This window comes from Mobula birostris, chromosome 1 (assembly GCF_030028105.1).
Source record: "Mobula birostris isolate sMobBir1 chromosome 1, sMobBir1.hap1, whole genome shotgun sequence".
In the NCBI taxonomy this organism is placed as follows: Eukaryota; Metazoa; Chordata; class Chondrichthyes; order Myliobatiformes; family Myliobatidae; genus Mobula; species Mobula birostris.
The window spans coordinates 154,226,497-154,249,964 of record NC_092370.1 but is presented as its reverse complement, the minus strand read 5'-3'; the positions used below and the strand labels follow the sequence as shown (position 1 = coordinate 154,249,964).

General features: G+C 43.2%; 1 protein-coding gene and 1 long non-coding RNA gene across 4 annotated transcripts in view; one reads left to right on the top strand and one right to left on the bottom strand.

The window, feature by feature from the left end:
• The window catches only part of wdr21 (WD repeat domain 21), a 61,632-nt gene extending 51,187 nt beyond the window's left edge, over positions 1–10,445 (bottom strand). For 2 of the 3 annotated variants that reach the window (XM_072264382.1, XM_072264369.1), the window contains exon 1: positions 10,287–10,444. The gene's annotated coding sequence lies outside the window, so the exon portion shown is untranslated. Of the gene's footprint in view, positions 1–10,286 lie in introns of all 3 variants that reach the window. The other variant, XM_072264374.1, reaches the window with a different exon arrangement.
• A 177-nt stretch (positions 10,446–10,622) lies between these two features.
• LOC140206985 (uncharacterized) lies at positions 10,623–22,379 on the top strand. The gene is made up of 3 exons (XR_011888454.1): positions 10,623–10,721; positions 17,040–17,192; positions 22,201–22,379. It is a non-coding gene; the product is annotated as an uncharacterized lncRNA (long non-coding RNA).
• The last annotated feature ends 1,089 nt before the right edge of the window (positions 22,380–23,468 follow it).

The following is a 23,468-nucleotide window of genomic DNA, read 5'->3' as shown; positions in this document are numbered from 1 at the left end:
ACATTATTTATAAACAGGTGAATCAGTACTGGGATTGTATAAACATTCATCAACTGCCAGAACTCAATTCCTCCAGTTTCCTTCGACTTCTTCACTCAAAGGACATGTAAGTATGGAATGAGCTGCCAAGCGGAAACGGTAGATGCCGGTTCAATTGTAACATTTAAGAAAAGTTGGATGGGTACATGGATATCAGAGGTATGGAGGACTACTGTCTGGGTGCAGATAGCTGGGACTAGGCAGAAAACCTGGCCAGCATGGACTAGATGGACCTAAGGGCCTGTTTCTGTGCTCAATGACTCTACAACTGTTTTTGAAACTGTTTTGTGGGACTGACATATACTATATATTAGCTGAGTCCTAGACAGCTCCATTAATAGATATATTATTTCTACGAATACTCAGTCCCGCCTCATCAGAATTGTGTAAGTTTCATTTCTCATTGTTCCAAACTCTGAAGTGTACTGTCTACTGATAGGACAAAGCTTCTTTTCCCAGTAACTAATTTGGTAATCTCTCTGTATCTTCAGTATATCCTTTCTTTATATAAAATCTGATCTTTACACAATATTCCAGTATCATATACACTGCCAGCAAGACATCTTTCCTATGGTCCTGAAATCCTCCTACAATAAAGGCTGGGACACTATTTTCCTTTGGAAGTTTTCATTGCTGGCACAGAAAGCAATTCAAATGACTTATGTACAAGGACACTCAGGTTCCTCCTTTCAGCACCCTCCATTCTCTCACTACTTAAAAAACACTTCTAATTTGCCCCAAGTACATCATACTTTGACAAATTAAATTCCTTCTATATGTCCGTGTTAATCACTTAGCCTATCAATAATCTTAAATTCCGTCTAAGCAAGTTCATCAATTCACTCAGCCTATCTATAACCTCTTGAAGTATCCTCACAACCAACACTGAAAGGAAATAGCATTTCTTTTTAATGATAATACAAGTCCCCAGTTTATAACAAGGTTCAGTTCCTGAGAACTCTCCACATTAAAACAAAACAAAAACTTCACATCATCTTAAAAACTAGAGAAAATCTACAGATGCTGGAAATCTGAGCAACACACACAAAACGCTGGAGCAACTCAGCAGGACAGGCAGCATCTATGGAAAGGAGTACAGATGATGTTTCAGGCCGAGACCCTTCATCAGGACTCATGAAGAAGGCTCTCAACCTGAAAAGTCGACTGCACCCTTTTCCAGAGATGCTGCCTGGCCTGCTGAATTCCTCCAGCATTTTGTGTATGTTGCTTGGATTTCCAGCATCTTAAAAGTTTCTTCCCTAGGCAGTTAATCTGATCAACCACTCTGTTTAGAGTACCGCCCCCCCCCCATCTACCTCTATAACTTCCATCACTACACTGTAAACACTTTAAACCACTTTTTATAACGCTTTTTACATCGTAAATACATGCTGGTATTTATGTATTTACACATATTTTATTCCATATCTGTACTTCTAACTTTATTTTTTTAAACTTAATAACTTAATTTACATATTACTATTTAACTATTTATAGTTCTATTACTATTTATTATTTATGATGTAACTGTAATGAAAACCAATTTCCCCCGGAATCAATAAAGTATGACTACTTTTATGTAATTCGTTAAAATTGCTGAATGTTTTTGTTGCATATCGCACCAACACACCAAAGTTCAAAGTCAAAGAAAATTCATTATCAAAGTACATATGTCACCATACACAACCCTGAGATTCATTTTCTTGTGGGCATACTCAATAAATCCACAATAGAATAATAACCATAATAGAACCAATGAAAGACCGTGCCAGCCTGGGTGTTCAACCAGTGTGAAAAAGACAACAAACTGCAAATACAGAAAGAAAAAAATTAATAATTAATAAGTAATAAGTATCAAGAACATGAAATGAAAAGTCCTTGTAAGTGAGTTATGGGAACATTTTGGTGATGGAGCAAGTGAAATTGAGTTAAGTTACAAAACGCTGGAGGAACGCAGCAGGCCAGACAGCGTCTATGGAAAGGAGATGTTTTGGGCTGAGACCCTTCATTAGGACAGGTGAAGTCCTGATGGAAGGTCTCGACCCGAAACACCAACCGTTTACTCTTTACCATGGATGCTGCCTGACCTGCTGAGTTCCTCCAGCATTTTGCGTATGTTGCTTGGATTTCCAGCATCTGCAGATTTTCTCTTTGTTGAGTGAAATTATCACCTTTGGTTTAAGAGCCTGAAGTTTGAGGGGCAACAACCGTTTCTGAACTTGGTAGTGTGGGTCCTGAGGCTCCTACACCTTCTTCCAGATAGCAGCAGCAAGAAGAGAGCATGACTTGGGTGTAGGGAAGGGGGGCAAACCCTGATGATGGACACTGCCCTCCTGTGACAATGCTCCGTGTAGATGTGCTCAATGGAGGAGAGGGCTTTACCAGTGATGGACTGGGCTTCATCCATTACAGCAAATTCCTAATTCATATAAATGTGGTGATTGCCCATCATGTCCAATGATGACAGGAAACCTGTGCAGGAGAGTAACTAAAGTGGAAAAGTCACTGTACTGGGGCAGTTCCACTCTCTTTACCTCAGAAGTCCAGGTCCAGTGATACCAACTGCGATCTTCCTTGGTTGCAGTAGATGACCAAGACACCTTCAGTACCTTGTCATGCCCTTCATTCTCCATGGAGCATTGCAGAACCACCTTCCTGGCCATTGGCTCTCGCTGTAGATCTCATCTGCTCAGTCTGCCAGAGCTGACTTCGCATGCTAAGATAGGCATGTCCTTATCTCACCAGGCCTGAGACTGCCAGCTACCCTCACGTGGCTTAGCCTGCTTGTTGAAGCAGTGTATCGGGGTGTGGCTGCTGTCACATACAAGGAGCTACTTGGAGCCACAGGTGAGAGCTGAGTGTTCGGTGGGGATCAAAGGTGAGTGAGCTGCCCCAGAATGGACGTGACAAGCCCCTTTACCAGAGGTGCTATCACTCCCTGGATAGCCCAATGTAAATAATAATTCTATATAAATAACCCTACATATAAATGTATGGCAAATAAAGTTCCTCGAGAAGCCAAACTGTTTCAACTAAAGTTGAAATTGAATAAAAACACAAAACGTTCACAGAAACAGCTGTTACAGCAGTCACCAGGCACATGAAGAGCTGCCTCCAACTGGCCTCTCTGACCCTGAGAGTCAGCAGGTGAGTCTGCTCAGCGTTCCCAGCTCTACTTGGCTTGACTCGACCCTGCCCGGATGTTGGGGCTCAAGTCGGATGGTAAGGGAAGGCAAGCAGAAGTGCCCTGTTCCCACCTGTAAGAAGATCCCTACAGTCCTGCAACCACCAGTTAATCCACTCCACCAGTCTCCCAAATGGTTATTCATTTGCATGGGATATCCATTAGCATTTGTAATCTGGAGAGGACCTGTATATACTGTACAATCATAAAATCATGCCCCAATCTGCATCAGGTACACAGTTTATAGCTCTTTATGAGGAGAGAAGTTCTACTCAGTATGTTGTCCAATGCTTAAGCCTCTAACCAATAGTGTTACCTGGCCATTGACATATTGCTGTTAAGCAGAAATATTTAATACTGAAAAATTGGACAATCTTAAGAGAGGATTTGTTTACAGATGTCAGCAGTCTTATGACAACTGTATAAGGCCTTGGTGAGACCAAACTTGGAGATGCCTGTGCAATATGGCTCTCCTTACCTGAGAAAATATATACTTATCACAGGGAGATTCCAGGAATGTCATTAGGAAAGAATAAGTAGACTACAACTGTATTCTTAGTCTTTGTAATGAATGATGACAAGAGATCTCATCAAAACTTAAACGCTCTTAAACGGCTTGACAGGATAGATGCAGCAGACATTTCCCCGAAATGATTTTAGGACCAGGGCACATATTTTGAGAATAAGAAGGCAGCTATTAAGACTGAGATGAGAAATGTCTTCACCCAGAGGGTGGTGAACCTTCTGGCTCTAACCCAGACAATAGGGGAAGCTCAGTACTTTTACAGCAGAGATGCTTGGATTTTTGAGTATTCCAGGAATCAAGAGATCAGGGGACAGTGCTGTAAAGTGGCACTTGAGGGCGTGTGTTGTTATGTTTGTAGGACTTTGGCATTAGCAAATTGGTTGCTGTATTTCTCACATTCCAACACTCAACAAGTATTTAATTTGCTGGAATGTGGGATGTCCCAAAGGTCTGGAAGAACCTATTTAATGCTTCTCCTTTGATTCCTCTTTTTAACTGTTCCAGTCTTGGATATCTCCACCTGTCCTTGCAAATCATCACCTTGATTCTTCACAACTTTAGTGTTTTCCTACTCTCCTACCTTTACAATAGATGATATTCCTTTACGTAATCACAGATTCCCTCTTTGCATTCTTCTCCACATTGTCTGGAACAGCAATTCTAAAAGCATCATTCTAATCCTGCTATTCTGCAGATGCTGGAGATCGAGCAACAGACACAAAAAGCTGTTCTGATCTATTCTGATAAACGGTCTCAGCTCAAAATAGCAACTGCTCATTTCTCTCCATTATACTGCCTGACTTGCTGAGTTCCTTCAGCAATTTGCTTATGTTGCCCTCATTGCATTGACTTTGCAGACACTGCCCATAATAATCAGAATGTCCCCTCACTATGAACCAGACCAAAGCAATTTTTCCACCTCACAAAGATATCCAACCTTCATGAAAGAAGACTGCTATTTCCTCAGAGTTCCAACAGATTTGTCAGGGAAGATTTCCCCTTGGAAACCATGCTGACTCCAAGTACCCTGAAACCTCATCCTTAATAATGGACCCTAACATCTTGCCAACCACCTCAGTCTGATTAATGGGCCTATAATTTCCTTTCTTTTGCCTCTCTCCATTCTTAAAGAGTAGAGTGACATTTGCAATTTTCCAGTTCTTTGGAAATATTCCAGAATCTAGTGATTCTTGAAAGATCATTACTAATGCCTCCACAACCTCTTCATCTACCTCCTTCAGAACCCTGGAGCATAGATCATCAGGTCACCAATTCATATCTTGGTCTGCCACCTTAATTTCTGTTACTTTCTCTTGTTTTGAGGGCATCACCTTGCTACATTAGCTTCTCTTTAAACACCTCCTTTCTCACAGAGGCATCTTTACCACCACATCCTCTGCAGTGAACAAGAACCCATGCTTTGGAATTTGGCCATCAGGCATCTGGCCCTCTCCAATCAACAAGAACTTTCATCAACTCCACCTAATACTCCAAATGTGGCCTAATCAGAATTCTATACAGTTGCAGCATGACTTCCCTATTTTTATACTCAATGTCTTGACTGATGAAGTCAAGAATGCCAGGCACCTTCTTTTTCACCTCTCTATCCATGCTGCCACTTTCAGGGAGCTATAGATGCACACAACACAGTAAGATACTGAAGAAGTAGGCCATTGGGCCCATCCAATCTGCTCCATTATTTAATCATTCCTGTTTTTTTTTTAAAAACGCAAACAACAGGAATTCTGCAGATGCTGGAAATTCAAGCAACACACATAAAAGTTGCTGGTGAACGCAGCAGGCCAGGCAGCATCTCTAGGAAGAGGTGCAGTCGACGTTTCAGGCTGAGACCCTTCGTCAGGACTGGAAAGGTGGCCTCATCTTGGCACAAGAGGCCATGGATTAACATGCTGGAATGGGAATTAAAATCATTGGCCACCGGGAAATTCCGCTTTTGCCGGATGGAGTGGAGGTGCTCAACAAAGCAGTCCCCCAATCTACAACAGGTCTCACCAATATGCAGGAGGCTGCGTCAGGAGCACTAGACACAACAGAGGACCCCAGCAGTTTCACAGGTGAAGTGTTGCCTTACCTGCTTGGGGCCCTGAATGGAGGTGACGATGGAGGTGAATGGGCAGGTGCTGCACTTGCAGGGATATGTACCAGGAGGAAGATTGGGGGGAGGGACAAATGGACAAGGGAATCATGGATGGAGCAATCTCTGCAAAAAGCAGGGAATGGGGGGAGGATGTAAAGATATGTTTGGAGGTAGCGCAACCTTTGGAATCAGCGGAAATCGTGGAGAATGATGTGATGGATGCAGAGGCTCATGGGTGGGAGGTCAGGACATGTGGAACTCTATCCCAGTTAAGGTGGTGGGAAGACAGTAAGAGTGCAGATGTTTGGGGTAATGGTGGAGATTCATGTGAGGGCAGATGTTAAAAGGCTCTATCCAAGCTTTCATTCCTGGGATCATTCATATGAACCTTCTCTGAATCCTGTCCAAGGCCCATGCATCCTTCAGGGCTTCAGCAGTATATTGTTGTTTTTATATTCTTGTCCTCTTGAAATGAATGCTCTTTCTGCAAGATCTCTCTGTACATTAATACCTCCAAGTACTTAACTTACCAAAGTGTAATAGCTTGTACTTGCCAGAGAAAACTCCATCTGCCATTTTTCTGTGCATATTTCTAACTGGCAAAATCCTGCAATGTCTTGAGAGTTTTCCCCACCATCCACAAGTTCCCCAATGTTCACGTCATGTGCAAACTTATGAAACAAGCCACCTACATTTTTGTCCACATCACAAACAACAGTAAATAGAAGAGCAAGCTCAAGGAGCCGAGTGGCCCTACATCTGCTCCACGGTAACCATTGTGGCAATTGTCAAGGGGCTTCCCTGCTGCCTGCACCAGGTAAATCCTCTTCAATGAGCTCCACCCTGTAGTTGAAAAGCACTAGTCATAATGCAGGTTCTGTCCAGTGAAACAAGATTCTCAATCTTCCTGGACATTATACAGCAGTTTCATCTGTTGGAAAGGAGTTAATCTGCCGATCAAATACACAACTGTTTGATGTTCATCAGCTCCATTCCAGACCCAAAGACCAACCCACCTTCAGTTTTTCACTTCCAATAAACAGACAATGCAATGTATTTGCACATTCAGATATCCAAATCATTGATGATTCCTTCAAGTGGATGAGAGATTGATCCCTACAATACACTTCTAGTCAGTCCATCTGGCAGCTGTGATCTCTGTCATAGCATATAGTCATAGAAAAGTACAGCACAGAAACAGGACCCTTGGCCCATTTAGTGCATTAAGTTGCTCAGTCTCATTGACCTACACCCAGACCATAGCCCTTCATATCCCTGCCATCCACGTATTTATCCAAACTTCTCTTAAATATTGAAATCAAGTTCGCATGCACCACTGGCGCTGGCTACTCGTCCAACCCTATTGACTCTCTGAGTGAATAAATTTTCCCTCATGTCCCCCTTAAACTTTTCACCTTTCAACCTTAACCCCTGATCTCCAGTTGTAGTCCTACCCAACCTCAGTGGTTAAAGTCTGCTTGCATTTACCCTATTTATACCCCTCATAATTTTGTATACCTATACCAAATCTCCCTTCCATCTTCTACGGTCCAAGGAATAAAAAGTACTAACCTATTCAAATTTTCCTTATAAGTCAGGTCCTCCAGTCCCAGTAATATCTTTGTAAATGTTCTCTTTCCTCTTTCAACCTTATTTACAACTTTCCTGTAGGTAGGCGACCAAATCTGCACACAATACTTCAAATTAGGTCTCACCAACGTCTTATACAACTTCAATGTAACATCCCAATACATTGTCCTTCATAAATCAAAGTACCAAAAGCTTTCTTTACAACCTTCAGGGTATCCTGCATGAGGACTCCCAAGTCCCGTTGCATCTCAGAACTTTGAATTCTCTACCCATTTAAATAATAGTCTGCCCATTTATTTCTTCTGTCAAAGTGCATAACCATACACTTTCCAACATTGTATTTCATTTGTCACTTCTTTGCCCATTCTTCCAATCTATCCAAGACTCTCTGTTTCCTCAGCACTACCGGCCCCTCCACCTATCTTCGTATCGTCAGCAAACTTAGCCACAAAGCCATCTATTCCATAACCCAAATTGTTGATGTACAACGTAAAAAGAAGCGGCCCCAACACAGACCCCTGTAGAACACCACTGGTAACTGGCAGCCAACCAGAATAGGATCCCTTTATTCCCACTCTCTGTTTCCTGACAATCAGCCAATGCTCTATCCACGTATGTAACTTTCCCGTAATTCCATGGGCTCTTATCTTGTTAAGCAGCCTCATGTGTGGCACCTTGTCAAAGGCCTTCTGAAAATCCAAATATACAACATCCACTGCATCTCCCTTGTCTAGCCTACTGGTAATTTCCTCAAAAAATTGTAATAGGTTTGTCAGGCAGGATTTTCCTTTAAGGAATCCATGCTGAGTTCTGCCTATCTCGTCATATGCCTCCAGGTACTCTGTAACCTCATCCTTGACAATCGACTCCAACAACTTCCCAACCACCGATGTCAAGCTAACAAGTCTATAATTTCCTTTTTACTTCCTTGCCCCCTTCTTAAATAGCGGAGTGACATTTGCAATCTTCCAGTCCTCCAGAACCATGCCAGAATCTATCGACTTTTGAAAGATCATCGCTAATGCCTCTGCCATCTCCACAGCTACTTCCTTCAGAACACAACGGTGCATTCCATCTGGTCCAGGAGATTTATCTACCTTTAGACTATTCAGCTTCCTGAGTACTTTCTCTGTCGTAATTGTGACTGTGCACACTTCTCTTCCCTGCCACCCTTGAGTGTCCGGTATACTGCTGTCTTCATCAGTGAAGACTGATGCAAAATAATTGTTCAGTTCCTCCGCCATCTCCTTATCTCCCATTACAATTTCTTCAGCATCATTTTCTATCAGTCCTATATCTACTCTCACCTGTCTTTTACTCTTTATATACTTGAAAACGCTTTTAGTATTCTCTTTGATATTATCTGCTAGCTTCCTTTCATAGTTCATCTTTTCCCTCTTAATGACCTTCTTAGTTTCCTTTTGTAAGCTTTTAAAAACTTCCCAATCCTCTGTCTTCCCACTAATTTTTGCTCCCTTGTATGTCCTCTCCTTTGCTTTAACTTTGGCTTTGACCTCTCTTGTCAACTCTGAACTTGCCCATCCCTGAAGACAGACTCACTGATCTATAATTTCCTGGGTTATCTCTACTCCCTTCTTTTGCAACATTTGCAACCCCCCAGTCCTCTGGCACTTCTCCCATCCCTATTGATGATGCAAAGATAAAGCCTGGGGTATATCTCATCCAGACCTGGCGACTTACCTAACTTAATGATTTTCAAAAGCTCCAACACATCCTTTTTCTTAATGTCTATATGCTCAAGCGTTTCAGTCTGCTGCAAATCATCCCCACAATTGCCAAGATCCTTTTACCTGATGAATAGTGAAGCAAAGTATTCATTTAAGTAGCTCTGCTACCTAGATGAGGAAGAATTTCTTTAGCCAGAGGCTGGTGAATCTGTGGAATTCACTGATGGTTGTGGAGGACAAGTCATAGGGGGGTACATTTAAAGCAGAGGTGAAAGTAACTTGATTAGTAAGGATGTCAAAGGTTAGAGAGAAAGTTCAGGAGAAAGGAGTTGAAAGGGAAAATAAATCAGTCATGATCAAATGTTGGAGCAGACTCGATGGACTGAATGGCCTAATTTTGCTCCCATGTCTTATGGTCTTAAAACCAGGGTGGAATCAAGTCACCTCAATCATGTTTACAGACTAGGAGGATTTTATGGAAACCTAGCCAATGGCTTTGTGGTTACTACTGCAGGTAATCCACATAGTCATACTTTATTGATCCCGGGGGAAATTGGTTGTCAAATTTCAGGGATCACAACTACCCTATGGGCCATGAGCTTGTCGTAGGGGCCATCCTCTCAAACACTTGAAGGAGTCAGTCAGGAGCCAAAGGTCCGAAAATGTCAGAGTTATGCTGATATCCATCACGGATAGCCTCATCATCCCAACGTGTCCAAGCTGACCGATTGAGACACAAGCGACTGGAGAAGCTGGAATGTGGAGCAATAAGCATTCAGGTTCCACAGGAGGAACTCAGTAGGCCGAGCAGAATCAACGTGAGGAGAGGAATTGTCGACGTTTCAGGTCGAATCCCTGCATCAGATCTCGAAACGTCGTCGACAATTCCTTTCCTCCCCTTCCCCATCCAGATACTGCTCGACCCACAGACTGCTGGGTCTTAACTAAATGCCGAGCGGAGCTGATCCAATTTGTATGCTGAATTATATTCCTCTCCACGAATCTCTCCCAATGCGTTCCGTGTTTCACTGCATTGCCTGTTCGTTGTAAAGCAAGGACCGAGATGGCGGTGGTCTTTGGGACAGGGCTGAGGCACAGGGCCCAAGGCACCGGCCCCAGAACAACGCTTGCAGCTGACGGTGGAGTTCATCATTATCTCACCTCGGTTGTACACGTACAAGCACCCAACGACTCACAGCAATCGCTGATTCTTGTGAACTGAACGCAAGAACACCACTAACCATTCAAACTGCCGCCAAACCTTAAAACGACATTCACAGAACTACCGACCGACAGAAGCCTACCGGCAGTCAATCCAATACGCATGCTCAGAGAGGCATGCGCATGCCCGGAGCAAACATGACGGGCCGGTCCAGTGTCGGTTGGTAGGTATGCGCATGCTCCAATCTTACTTGCGGTGCCGGACCCGCTCTTGCCGGCTGGTACATGCTCAGACTTTAACTCCTCCGCATGCGCACTGCGGCTCCGCCCGGCCGCTCACGGTCGGGACGCGGAGCCGCTCAGTCGGTTTTCCCTTTCTCGGAGCTGGTGTTCTGGTGGATTAGAACGTGTGCAGTGCTTGCAAAGTAGAGAACGGTATCGGATTCGAAACTTATGTTGGGTTTGAAATTACTAAATGCAATATGGGTTGAAGGGCGACTTCCCTGCTTCCTGGGAAAATAGGAGTTATCACTGTATTGAAACCTGGGTAAAGATCAATCAGACCCTTCCAATTGTAGAAGTGTTTCGCTAACATCACAGGTATGTGAGGTAATAGGACGAATGGTTACAGCAGGACTTTCTTATTTTGTGGAAAATAGTGGAGAATTAGCTGTATACCAATCCATGAACAGGAACATGGCGTTAAGTTTGGAACCTGATATTCGTGAAGCCCGAGTTAATAAAAGGATCAGTCGTAGCAGTTTTCTTTGACGCAGAGAAAGCTGGACACGGATTGCTGCTTAAACTGGAAAGGATGGGAAGAAGTGATAGAATGTCAAATTGGATTCAAGAATTTTTTATGGGATAGGAAGATACAAGTTAGTGTGGGACAACGTTCTCTAAGGAGAATGGGATAGAGAATGGGTCTCTACAATGGAAAATATGTAGCCACTCCTTTTAATTTTATGATTAATGATAGTTTGTTAAATGTAGGCACAGACATTTCCAAATTATTATATGCTGATGATATGAATTACATAGTTAGGAATATGCAGGCAGCTAGTAATGAAGTGGAGGAGGGTAGTTTAAACTTTCTGTTGCAAAGACTCAAGTTATTTGTGTTTTTTTTCCTAAAATGAGCATTACACCCACAATTGATCTCAAGTTATGTGGCAAATCTCTCAAACAAAAGTCAGCGGTAACATTTCCAGATATGTGGATGAACACAGGGCTAACATGGAAGGTACTTGTGAATATAATTGGCAGAGCAGCAGTGGCTGGAGTTTATGTGAGAAGTGAGGAAGGTGCAAGACAGGTATATTCCAAAAAAGAAGAAATTTTCGAATGGAAAAAGGATGCAACTGTGGCTGACAAGAGAAGTCAAAGCCAAAGTTAAAGCAAAGGAGAGGGCATACAAGGAAACAAAAATTAGTGGGAAGACAGAGGATTGGGAAGTTTTTAACAGCTTACAAAAGGAAACTAAGAAGGTCATTAAAAGGGAAAAGATTAACTATGAAAGGAAGCTAGCAAATAATATCAAAGAGGATACTAAAAGCTTTTTCAAGTATATAAAGAGTAAAAAACAGGTGAGAGTAGATATAGGGCCGATAGAAAATGATGCTGGAGAAATTGTAATGGGAGAAAAGGAGATGGCGGAGGAACTGAACAAGTATTTTGCATCAGTCTTCACTGATGAAGACATCAACAGTATACTGGACACTCAAGGGTGGCAGGGAAGAGAAGTGTGCGCAGTCACAATTACAACAGAGAAAGTACTCAGGAAGCCAAATAGTCTAAAGGTAGATAAATCTCCTGGACCAGGTGGAATGCACCCTCGTGTTCTGAAGGAAGTAGCTGTGGAGACTGTGGAGGCATTAGCGATGATCTTTCAAAAGTCAATAGATTCTGGCATGGTTCCGGAGGACTGGAAGATTGCAAATGTCACTCCGCTATTTAAGAAGGGGGCAAGGAAGCAAAAAGGAAATTATAGACCTGTTAGCTTGACATTGGTGATTGGGAAGTTGTTGGAGTCGATTGTCAAGGATGAGGTTACAGAGTACCTGGAGGCATATGACGAGATAGGCAGAACTCAGCATGGATTCCTTAAAGAAAATCCTGCCTGACAAACCTATTACAATTTTTTGAGGAAATTACCAGTAGGCTAGACAAGGAAGATGCAGTGGATGTTGTATATTTGGATTTTCAGAAGGCCTTTGACAAGGTGCCACACATGAGGCTACTTAACAAGATAAGAGCCTATGGAATTACAGGAAAGTTACATACATGGATAGAGTGTTGGCTGATTGTTAGGAAACAGAGAGTGGGAATAAAGGGATCCTATTCTGGTTGGCTGCCGGTTACCAGTGGTGTTCCACAGGGGTCTGTGTTGGGGCCGCTTCTTTTTACATTGTACATCAATGATTTGGATTATGGAATAGATGGCTTTGTGGCTAAGTTTGCTGATGAAACGAAGATAGGTGGAGGGGCCGGTAGTGCTGAGGAAACAGAGAGTCTGCAGAGTGACTTGGATAGGTTGGAAGAATGGGCAGAGAAGTGGCAAATGAGGTACAATGTTGGAAAGTGTATGGTTATGCACTTTGGCAGAAGAAATAAACAGGCAGACTATTATTTAAATAGGGAGAGAATTCAAAGTTCTGAGATGCAACAGGACTTGGGAGTCCTCGTACAGGACACCCTTGAGGTTAGCCTCCAGGTTGAGTTGGTGGTGAAGAAGGCGAATGTAATGTTGGCATTCATTTCTAGAGGAATAGAGTATAGGAGCAGGGATGTGATGTTGAGGCTGTATAAGGCGCTGGTGAGACCTCACTTGGAGTACTGTGGGCAGTTTTGGTCTCCTTATTTAAGAAAGGATGTGCTGACATTGGAGGGGGTACAGAGAAGATTCACTAGAATGATTCTGGGAATGAGAGGGTTAACATATGAGGAACGTTTGTCCGGTCTTGGACTGTATTCCTTGGAGCTTAGAAGAATGAGGGGAGACCTGATAGAAACATTTCAAATGTTGAAAGGCATGGACAGAGTGGATGTAGCAAAGTTGTTTCCCATGATGGGGGAGTCTAGTACGAGAGGGCATGACTTAAGGATTGAAGGGCGCCCTTTCAGAACAGAAATGTGAAGAAATTTTTTTAGCCAGAGGGTGGTGAATCAATGGAATTTGTTGCCACGGGCAGCAGTGGAGGCCAAATCATTGGGTGTATTTAAGGCAGAGATTGATAGGTATCTGAGTAGCCAGGGCATCAAAGGTTATGGTGAGAAGGTGGGGGAGTGGGACTAAATAGGAGAATGGATCAGCTCATGATAAAATGGCAGAGCAGACTCAATGGGCCGAATAGCTGACTTCTGCTCCTTTGTCTTATGGTCTTATAATTCTAGAGGAGTGTAAAAAAAGCCCTTAGTGTGCTCTGGTGCTTGGGTGCAATTGGGAATGCAAGTAGGAGGTCTCTTAGACAAATGTATATTACTTCAATCAGATCTGTCTTTGATTATGGATGTGTTGCTTACGGGTTAGCCTCGCCAACAGCCTTAAAGCCGCTAGATAAAGTTCAAGCATCAAGATTGTGTTGAGGTTCAATTAAGTCATCCTCAGTTTCAGCATTGCCTGTGGAAATGGGTGAAGCACCATACATCTACACAGGTCACAGTTAGAAATGGTTTATTGAGTTAATGTAAGAGGTCATAAAGTTGGTCATCCAGTATTGGCAACATTGGTAGAGTGTTGAGAGCTCTGCATTCATAAAGTCTTCAGTTTTGGGTGGTTGGGAATGGAATGGGTACAAAATCCTGGTTGTTTAATGTGGATTATGGTCCCAGTGTGCCCCCTTCTGTCAGCCCTCCATGTTTTTCCCATTGCCTGTGGTTGATTTCGGCCTTCAGTGAAAGATCAAAATGAGGAGTGATTGTTTATCAATGGCCCAGGAAGTTCAGCAATATATGCACGGCAGATATTATGGATTCTTACATATCTACACAGATGTTTTAAAAGATTCAATGACAGGTTGTTCAGGTGTTTCTGTTTCAGATGACTATTAAAAAATTATCAGAGCAAGTAACAGTATTCATGTCTGAGATGGTTGCTATCGTTTTAGCCTTGGAAAGGGTGGAAGAAGTACACACTGATTATGTACTTCTGTGCTCTGATTCATTCTTGGTCTTGACATCTATTAAAACTGGTATTTGAAGTTGTAGTCCAGACATTCTTCGTGAGATTGGAGAATATCTGTTGAGGCTGCAGGGTCTAGATCTGTGTATACATTTCATATGGGTTCCTGCCCATGTGGGATTGAAGGAAACGAGGTGGCAGACATTCTTGCCAAGTAATCATTTAAAATAAAGGATATAAATGTAGTGGTGCATTTGCATGAGGGGTGGTGGTGAAAAACATAATTAAAACATCTATTCAATCACTGTGACAACAAAGTTGGGATAAAGAAGAAAAGGTACAATATCTATATAAAATTCAGAGGATGGTGGGAACACAACTGGGAGAAGAGTATAAAAAGAAAGGAAGAAGTTGATCATAGGTGTTTACATATTGGACATGCTAGGTTGAATAATTCCTTATTCAGAATTAATATGCATGATAGGGGAATTTGTGGGGAGTGCACTTGTCAAGAAACGGTGCAGCGTAAGTTGTTTAAATGCAGTTTGTATGAGCTGCTAAGGAAACGTACTTGATAAATTGAGATCTTTGCGACAGAGATAGTTTAACGTGGAAAGTTAAGATATTACTGCCATTGTAATGTATATAAAGTGTATTTGACTTTCTGAAAGCATTAGACTTCTTGATATTATTTAAGATTTTTTGGGGTCAGGGAATGCACTCTCTAATTCAGTAGGTGGCAGTAATGCACCTTATGTTGGTCTGCCAACCACCATTAAACTTTAGAAGAAGCAAAATGGAGAAAAATAAACATTGTTCTTCACAGAACTAACAACACAATGTCTGAGAATAGACCATCAAAAGTAGCTGTTTGAAAAGTGGCCGGGTGTTCAGTCAAAGAGTGTAGTGAAGAGGTGTAGTTTGGGGGAAGAATTTAAGTTTGCCAATGACACCGCTGTTGTTGGAGGAATCAGGGGTGGTGATGGATCAGCATATAGGTGGGAGATTATGCATCTGGCTGAGTGGTGCCATAACATCAACCTCTCACTCAGTGTCAGCAGGACCAAGGAGATGATTAGTGACTTCAGGAGGAGGGAACCAGAGGTCCATGAGCCAGTCCTCATCAGGGATTAGAGGTGAAGAGAGTCAGAAACTTTAAATTCCTTGGTGTTATTATTTCAGAGGATCTGTTCTTGGTTCAGAACATAAGTGCCATTATGAAGAAAACATGGTGGCACCTCTACTTTCTTTGAAGTTTGCAAAGATTCAGCGTGTCATCTGAAACTTTGATAAACCTATATAGGCATGTGGTGGAGAGTATACTTACCAGTTGCATCATGCTCCTGTATGGAAAAGCCTAGAAAAGCAGTGGATACAGGTCAGTCCATCACAGGTAAATCTCTCCTCGCCATTGAGCACATCTACATGGAGCGCTGTTGCAGGAAAGCAGCATCCATCATTAGGGACACCTACCATCCAGACCATTCTCTCTTCTCACTGCTGCCATCAGGAAGGTGGTACAGGAGCCTCAGGACCCGCACTATCAGTTCAGGAACAGTTATTACCCCTCAACCATCAGGGTCTTGAACTGGTGGGGATAACTTCACTTGCCCCATCTCAGGGCTATTCCCACAACCTATGGACTCATCTTCAAGGACTCTTCATCTTGTGTTCTCAATATTTATGTATTAATTAATTTATTTCATTATTATTTCCTTTTTTTCTCTTTCTTTTTGTATTTGCACAGTTTGGTTTCTTTGCACATTGGCTGTTTGTCCATCCTGAGAACGAGATCTAGGTGTCCTTGTTCATCAGTCACTGAAAGTAAGCATGCATGTACAGCAGGCAGTGAAGAGAGCTAATGGCATGTTGGCCTTCATAACAAGGGAATTGAGTATAGGAGCAAAGAGGTCCTTCTGCAGTTGTACAGGGCCCTGTTCAGACCCCACCTGGAGCATTGCGTACAGTTTTGGTCTCCAAATTTGAGGAAGGACATTCTAGCTATTGAGGGAGTGCAGCGTAAGTTCACTGGGTTAATTCCAGGGATGGTAGGAATGTCATATGTTGAAAGATTGGAGCGACTGGGCTTGTATACACTGGAATTTAGAAGGATGAGAGGGGATCTGATTGAAACATGTAAGATTATTAAGGGATTGGACATGCTAGAGGCAGGAAACATGTTCCCGATGTTGGGGGAGTCCAAAACCAGAGGCCACGGTTTAAGAATAAGGGGTAGACCATTTAGAATGGAGTTGAGGAAAAACTTGTGGATCTGTGGAATGCTCTGCCTCAGAAGGCAGTGGAGGCCAATTCTCTGGATTCTTTCAAGAAGGAGTTAGATAGAGCTCTTAGAGATAGCGGAGTGAAGGGATATGGGGAGAAGGCAGGAACAGGGTACTGATTGTGGATGATCAGCCATGATCACGGTGAATGGTGGTGCTGGCTCGAATGGCCTTCTCCTGCACCTATTGTCTATCGTCCTGTTAGGTATGGTCTTTCATTGATTCCGTTGTCTGTCTTGTATTTACTGTGATTTGTCCACAAGAAAAAGAAATGAATCTCAGGGTTGTATACGGTGACATATATGTACTTTGGTAATAAATTAACTTTGAACTTTTGAACTTTGAAACCAGAGTTGAGGTACAGGAGTGACTGCAGAGTTGAGGGCCTTGTCCCAGCTGTCATTGGTGGGTCTCTGCAGCATCGAGAAGCCAGACTGAAATGCGAGCAGTCACCTGGGGGAGCCTGGGACGCCAAGGGGTTTGGGAGGAATATGATGCAGAAAAGTAAGTAACAAAATCAGTTACACAGTTTGAAACTCTGGATTGTGATGAGATCGAGTTGAGTCTAGTTTACTTTCTATGTACAAATACATTCTTGGGTATTGCTGTTCCATCACCATGCTGTGATACAACCTTTCAACCTCCACTGTGCATCTATAGAAGTCTGTCAAAGTTTCAGATGAGATGCCAAATCTGCACAAACTTGTAAGAAAGTCGGGGCGCTGCTGTGCCGCCGTTGTAGCGGCACTTGCCTGCTGGTCCCAGGACAGATCCTTGGAAATGATAGCGCCAAGGAATTTAAAGTTACTGACCCTCTCCACCTCTGATCCCTTAATGAGGATCGTGGATTTCTGGTTTCCTCTTCCTGTAGTCAATAATCTGGCCTGGTTTTGCTGACATTGAGGGAGAGGTGGTTGTTGTGGTACCGTTCAGCCAGATTTTCGATCTCCCTCCTGTACACAGACACATCACCATCTTTAATTCAGCCAGCAATGATGATGTCATCAGCAAACTTAAGTATGACATTGGAGCTGTACTTAGCCTCACGATCATAAGTATCAACTGAGCAGAACAGAAGGCTAAGCACACATCATTGTGGTGATTGTGGAGGAGATTTTGTTGCTGATCCAAACTGGTGGGTCTGCAACAGAGGAAGATGAGGATCCAGTTGCACAAGGGGGTATCAAGGCCTCAGTCTGGGAACTTGTTGATTACTTTTGAGGGACAATGGTGTTGAATGCAGAGTTGTCGTCAATGACGAGCATCCTGATGTAGGCAGCCAATCCACTGCTCAGGCAGGAGTTATATGTTTCATCACCAACCTCTCAAAGCACTTCGTCGCAGTGGATGTAAGTGCTACTGGGCAACGGTCAATGAGGCAGGTGACCACGTTCTTCTTAGGCACTGGTATAATTGAAGCCGCCTGAAGCAGGTGGGTACCTCAGACTGCTGAAGTGAGAGGTTAAACATCTCAGTGAACACTCCAGCCTGTTGGTTAGCCCAGGTCATCAGTACTTGGCCCAGCACACCGTCTGGGCCTGATGCTTTCCATGGGTTCATGAAGGATACTCTGACATCGGTTTCAGAGACTGGAATTTTGTTATATTTATTTTATATTTTATTTAGTAATATAACGCAGAGTCGGCCCTTTGAACAACCGCCAACAAACCCAATTAACCCTAACCTAATCATAGGACAATTTACAATGACCAGTTAACCTACTTGGTATGTTTCTGGACTGTGGGAGGAAACCAGAGGACCTGGAGGAAACCCAGGCAGTCCTTGGGGAGGGCGTAAAGAGATTTCTTAAAGACTGGCACTGGAATTGAACTCCCAACCCTGGATCTCCCCGAGCTGTACTAACGTCACACTAACCACTAAGCTACCATGAAATCACAGGGTCGTCGGGGACTGTCGGGGTTTGTGAAAGTGCCTCCATGTTCTGTTGGTCAAAGTGAGCACAAAAAGCATTGAGCTCATCTGGGAGCGAAACCTCGTTGTTTGGTTTGGCTTTGTAGGAGGTGATAGCATTCAAGCACTGCCACAGCTGTTGAGCAACCTCTAGGATTCAAATTTGATTTAGAAATGCCACTTTGCTCCCAAGGCAATACCAGTATCTCTTGTACTTTGTTGGTCGCTAGGCCTGAATGGCACCGATCTAGCGCTCAGCAGATTGCAGATCTCTTGGTTTATCCAGGGCTTCTGGTTGGGGAAGACTCTGAATGATTTTGTGGGGACACACTCCGTGTGTATCCTTATGACAGACAAACAAGACAAAGGCATCCGTTACTCTTGCAAAACCATGGATCTGCACCTGGAAAGTCTTCAATTTCCAGGGCGCAGGCCTGGGCAAGGTTGTATGGAAGACCAGCAGTTGCCCATGCTGCAAGTCTCCTCTCTCCACGACACCGATGTTGTCCAAGGGAAGGGCATTAAGACCCATACAGCTTGGCACTGGTGTCGTCACTGAGCAATGTGTGGCAATAAGTGCCTTGCTGAAGGACACAACATGTTTCCTCGGCTGGGGCTCGAACTCATGATCTTCAGGTCGCTAGTCCAATGCCTTAACCACTTGGCCACGTGCCCACGTATCCTTATGAAGTGTGTGACAACTGTGGCATATTCATTCAGGACCTCTGATAAGTCCTTGAATGTGGCCTAGTCAGCTGACTGGAAGAAATCCTCTAGTTGCTCCTCTGCCTCCCACTACCACCGCTTTGTTTTCCTTATCTCTGGTCCCTCACACCTCAACCTCTGCCTGTACGCAGGCAGCAGGGGTCAGCCAGATGATCAGATTTCCTGAAAGGAGGTGTAGGGGTGAAACGGTATCCTCATTGTCATGTAACAGTGGTGGAGTCAGGACCCCGGGGTGCCGCCAGTGATAGACTGATGGCAGCTGGGCAGAGATTTCTTCACACGAGCCTGATTACAGTCCCCAGCAAAGATGTGAAGTGTCAGGCAAGGCTGTTGCTTGTTTGCTAATCATGGCATTCAATGCATTGAATGCTTGGCCAACATCTGCCTTTGGCAGTATGTAAGCTGCAGTTAGGAATACAGTGGAGAACTGTCTCAGTAAGTAGAAGGCTTGGTACTGAAATGATTAGGTGCTCTAGGTGGGGGAACAGGTCCAACTGAACTACCTACCTTCAACCCTTTCAGCTTCCCAAGCACTTTCCCATTATTAATGACAACTATGCTCACTTCTGCCCCTGACTCTCTAAAATTGCTGATGTCAGGAGAATACTTACTGAGTTCACTCGCTGTAGTTTTGTACTCCATTACTACCTCTCTGGTGTCATCTTTGAATCATTCTCACCTCTCCTTACTCTTTATACATTGCCTATAAAATGTATTCACTGCCCCCCCTCCAAGAAGTTTTCATGTTTTATTGTTTTACGACATTGAATCACAGTGGATCTAGTTTGGCTTTTTGACACTGATCAACAGAAAAAGACTCTCCTGTCAAAGTGAAAACCGATCTCTACAAAGTGATGTAAATTAATTACAAATATAAAACACAAAATAATTGATTGTGTAAGCATTCACTCCCTTTTAATGTGACACACCAAATCATCACTGGTGCAGCCAGTTGGTTTTCAAAGTCACATAATTAATTAAATTAATTAAATACAGTCAAGGTGTTTCAGTTGATTGTAGTAAAATACACCTGTGTCTGGAAGGTCCAACTGCTGGTGGGTCAGTGTCCTGGCAAAAACTACACCATGAAGACAAAAGAACACTCCAAGCAACTCTGCAAAAAGGTTATTGAAAAGCACAAGTCAGGAGATGGATACAAGAAAATTTCCAAGTTACTGACTATCCCTTGGAGTACAGTTCAGTCAGTCATCAAGAAATGGAAAGAATATGGCACAGCTGTAAATCTGCCCAGAGCAGACCGTCCTCAAAACTGAGTGACTGTGCAAGAAGGGACCAGTGACGGAGGCCACCAAGAGACCTATGAAAACTCTGCACGAGTTACAAGCTTCAGTGGCTGAGATGGGAGAGCACGTACAACAACTGTTGCCCAGTTGCAGCTTTATTGGAAAGTGGCAAAGAGAAAGCCAGTGTTGGGGAAAAAAAACTCACATGAAATCTCAGCTAGAATTTGCCAGAAAGCATGTGGGAAACTCTGAAGTCAGCTGGAAGAAGGTTCTATGGATTGATGAAACCAAAATTGAGCTTCTTGGCCATCGGACTAAACACCGCACATCATCAAAAACACACCATCCCTACCATGAAGCATGCTGGTGGCTGCATCATGCTGTGGGATGTTTCACTACTGCAGGCCCTGGAAGGCTTGTGAAGGTAGAGGGTAAAATGAATTCAGCTAAATTCGGGAAATCCTGGAGGAAAACCTGATGCAGTCTGTAAGAGAACTGCAACTTGGGAAAAGATTTGTTTTCCAGCAAGACAATGACGCCAAGCATAAAGCCAAAGCTACACAGGAATGGCCTCAAAACAACAACGTTAATGTCCTGGAGAGGCCAAGTCGGAGTCCAGACCTCAATCCAATTGAGAATTTGTGGCTGGACTTGAAAAGGGCTGTTCATGCATGATCCCCATGCAATCTGACAAAGCTTGAGCAGTTTTGTAAAGAAGAATGTGGGAGAAAGTGCAGTGCCTAGATGTGCAAAGCTGATAGAGACCTATCCACACAGACTCAAGGCTGTAATTACTGCCAAAGGTTCATCAACTAAATACTGACTTGAAGGGGGTGAGTAATTATGCAATCAATTATTTTGTGTTTAATAATTGTAATAAATTTAGACCAATTTGTAGAAATTTGTTTTCACGTTGACAAAAAAGAGTCTTTTTCTGTTGATCAGTGTCAAAAAAGCCAAATTAAATTCACTGTGATTCAATTTGTAAAACAATAAAACATGAAAACTTCTGGAGGGATGGGGTGGGGATACTTTTTATAGGCACTGTACTTCTGAAAAATATTTATGAAATCCTCTGTGATATTTTTGGCTAGCTTGCCTTCCTATTTCATCTTTTCTCTCTTTATGGCTTTTTTAGTTGCCTTCTGTTGGTTTTTTAAGGTTCCCCACTTCTCTAGCTTCCCACTAATTTTTGCTATATGCCTTCTGTTTTGCTCTTATGGTGTCTTTGACTTGTCTTGACAACCTCAGTTGCCTCATCTTCCCCTTCTTCATCTTTGGGATGTATATCTTATGCCTTTCAATCAACTTTGGCCAGCTCCTCTCTCATGCCTCAATAGTTTCTTTTACTCCATTGTAATACTGATACATCTTATTTTAGCTTCTCCCTCTTCAACTGCAGGGAGAACTCAATCATATTGTAATGCCCTGGTTCATACTTTTACTGTTATGCTGTATGTATTCCATTTAGCAGTTCTGTAAGAGCAGTCTGTTCTGTTTTCAGCTTGTTTGGTTTATTGTTGAAGATGAGGGATGATGAGAAATGTGTGCCATCCAATTAGGATGGTAGATCTGAGGGGAGGTTTTTCTGTGAGGGACACTAAGGGTGGACTTGGGCTTTTGTTTGGCAGGAGATGAAGAGAGAATACGTTGGAGAGAACAGGTCATATGATTTGACCCTGAGTGGGACTGCGAATCGATTAAGCCAGAGGCAATGATCGATTGAGGATCGGTGAATATGGCAAAACACTGTGCTCCAAATTGTGCACGTTTGACTGTTTAATTAAAATGAGCCCTTTTCTTTTTGTACTAACCCTTTAGTTAAGTTATGATTCATAAATATAATTCCTTTAATCGTATGCAGTGTACTGTCTGTCATTTTATGGCACTAACTTGTAGCAGGACAACAAATGACACAGCACCCACATAGACCGGTGTTTGGAGTGCGACGAGCCGTCTCCATCCCACGAGTTCGGTGGGACTGGAGAGTGTCTTCCCTAGACGCGCGGCCAAGGAAACCGGGGGTTTCAATATAATGATAACTGTTTCCTTAGGATTCCTTGATCTTAAGTTCCCTTATCAAGTCTGGTTCATTACATACCATGCAATCCAGAATTGCCTTTCCCCTTGGGGGGCCTGACCGCAAGCTGCTCTTAAAAAGCCACCTGATAGACATTCTAAAATTCCTTCTCTTGGGATTAGATTACATTAGATTATGAGGACACTCAGTCCTCGTTTATTGTCATTTAGAAATGCCTGCATTAAAAAATAATACAATGTTCCTCCAGAAAGATATCACAGAAACACAGGACAGATCAAGACTAAAACTGACAAAACCACATAATTATAACATATAGTTACAACAGTGCAAAGCAATACCGTAATTTGATAAAGAGCAGACCATGGGCACGGTAAAAAAAAGTCTCAAGTCCCGATAGCCCCATCATCTCACGCAGATGGTAGAAGGGAGAAACTCTCCCTGCCATGAACCTCCAAGCGCCGCAAACTTGCCGATGTATTGGAAGCACCCGACTGCAGCGGACTCTGAGTCTGTCCGAAAACTTCGAGCCTCCGACACCAAGCACCAAGCACCATCTCTGCCGAGCGCTTTGACCCCGGGCCCGGCCGCCAGCAACAAGCAAAGCCGAAGACTCGGGGCCTTCCTCTCCAGAGATTCTGGATCACAGAGTAGCAGCGGCAACGAAACAGGCATTTCAGAAGTTTCACCAGATGTTCCTCCGTGCTCTCACGTCTGTCTCCATTGTGAACAGCACCCTACTTGACAGATAACAGATATCACCACCGGAGTGGCCGCTGCGAGCTGCATCACGCCACCATCTTCTCCTGCTTTTCTACTTTTCAACTTTTCAACACCAACCTGATTTTCCTAATCTACTTG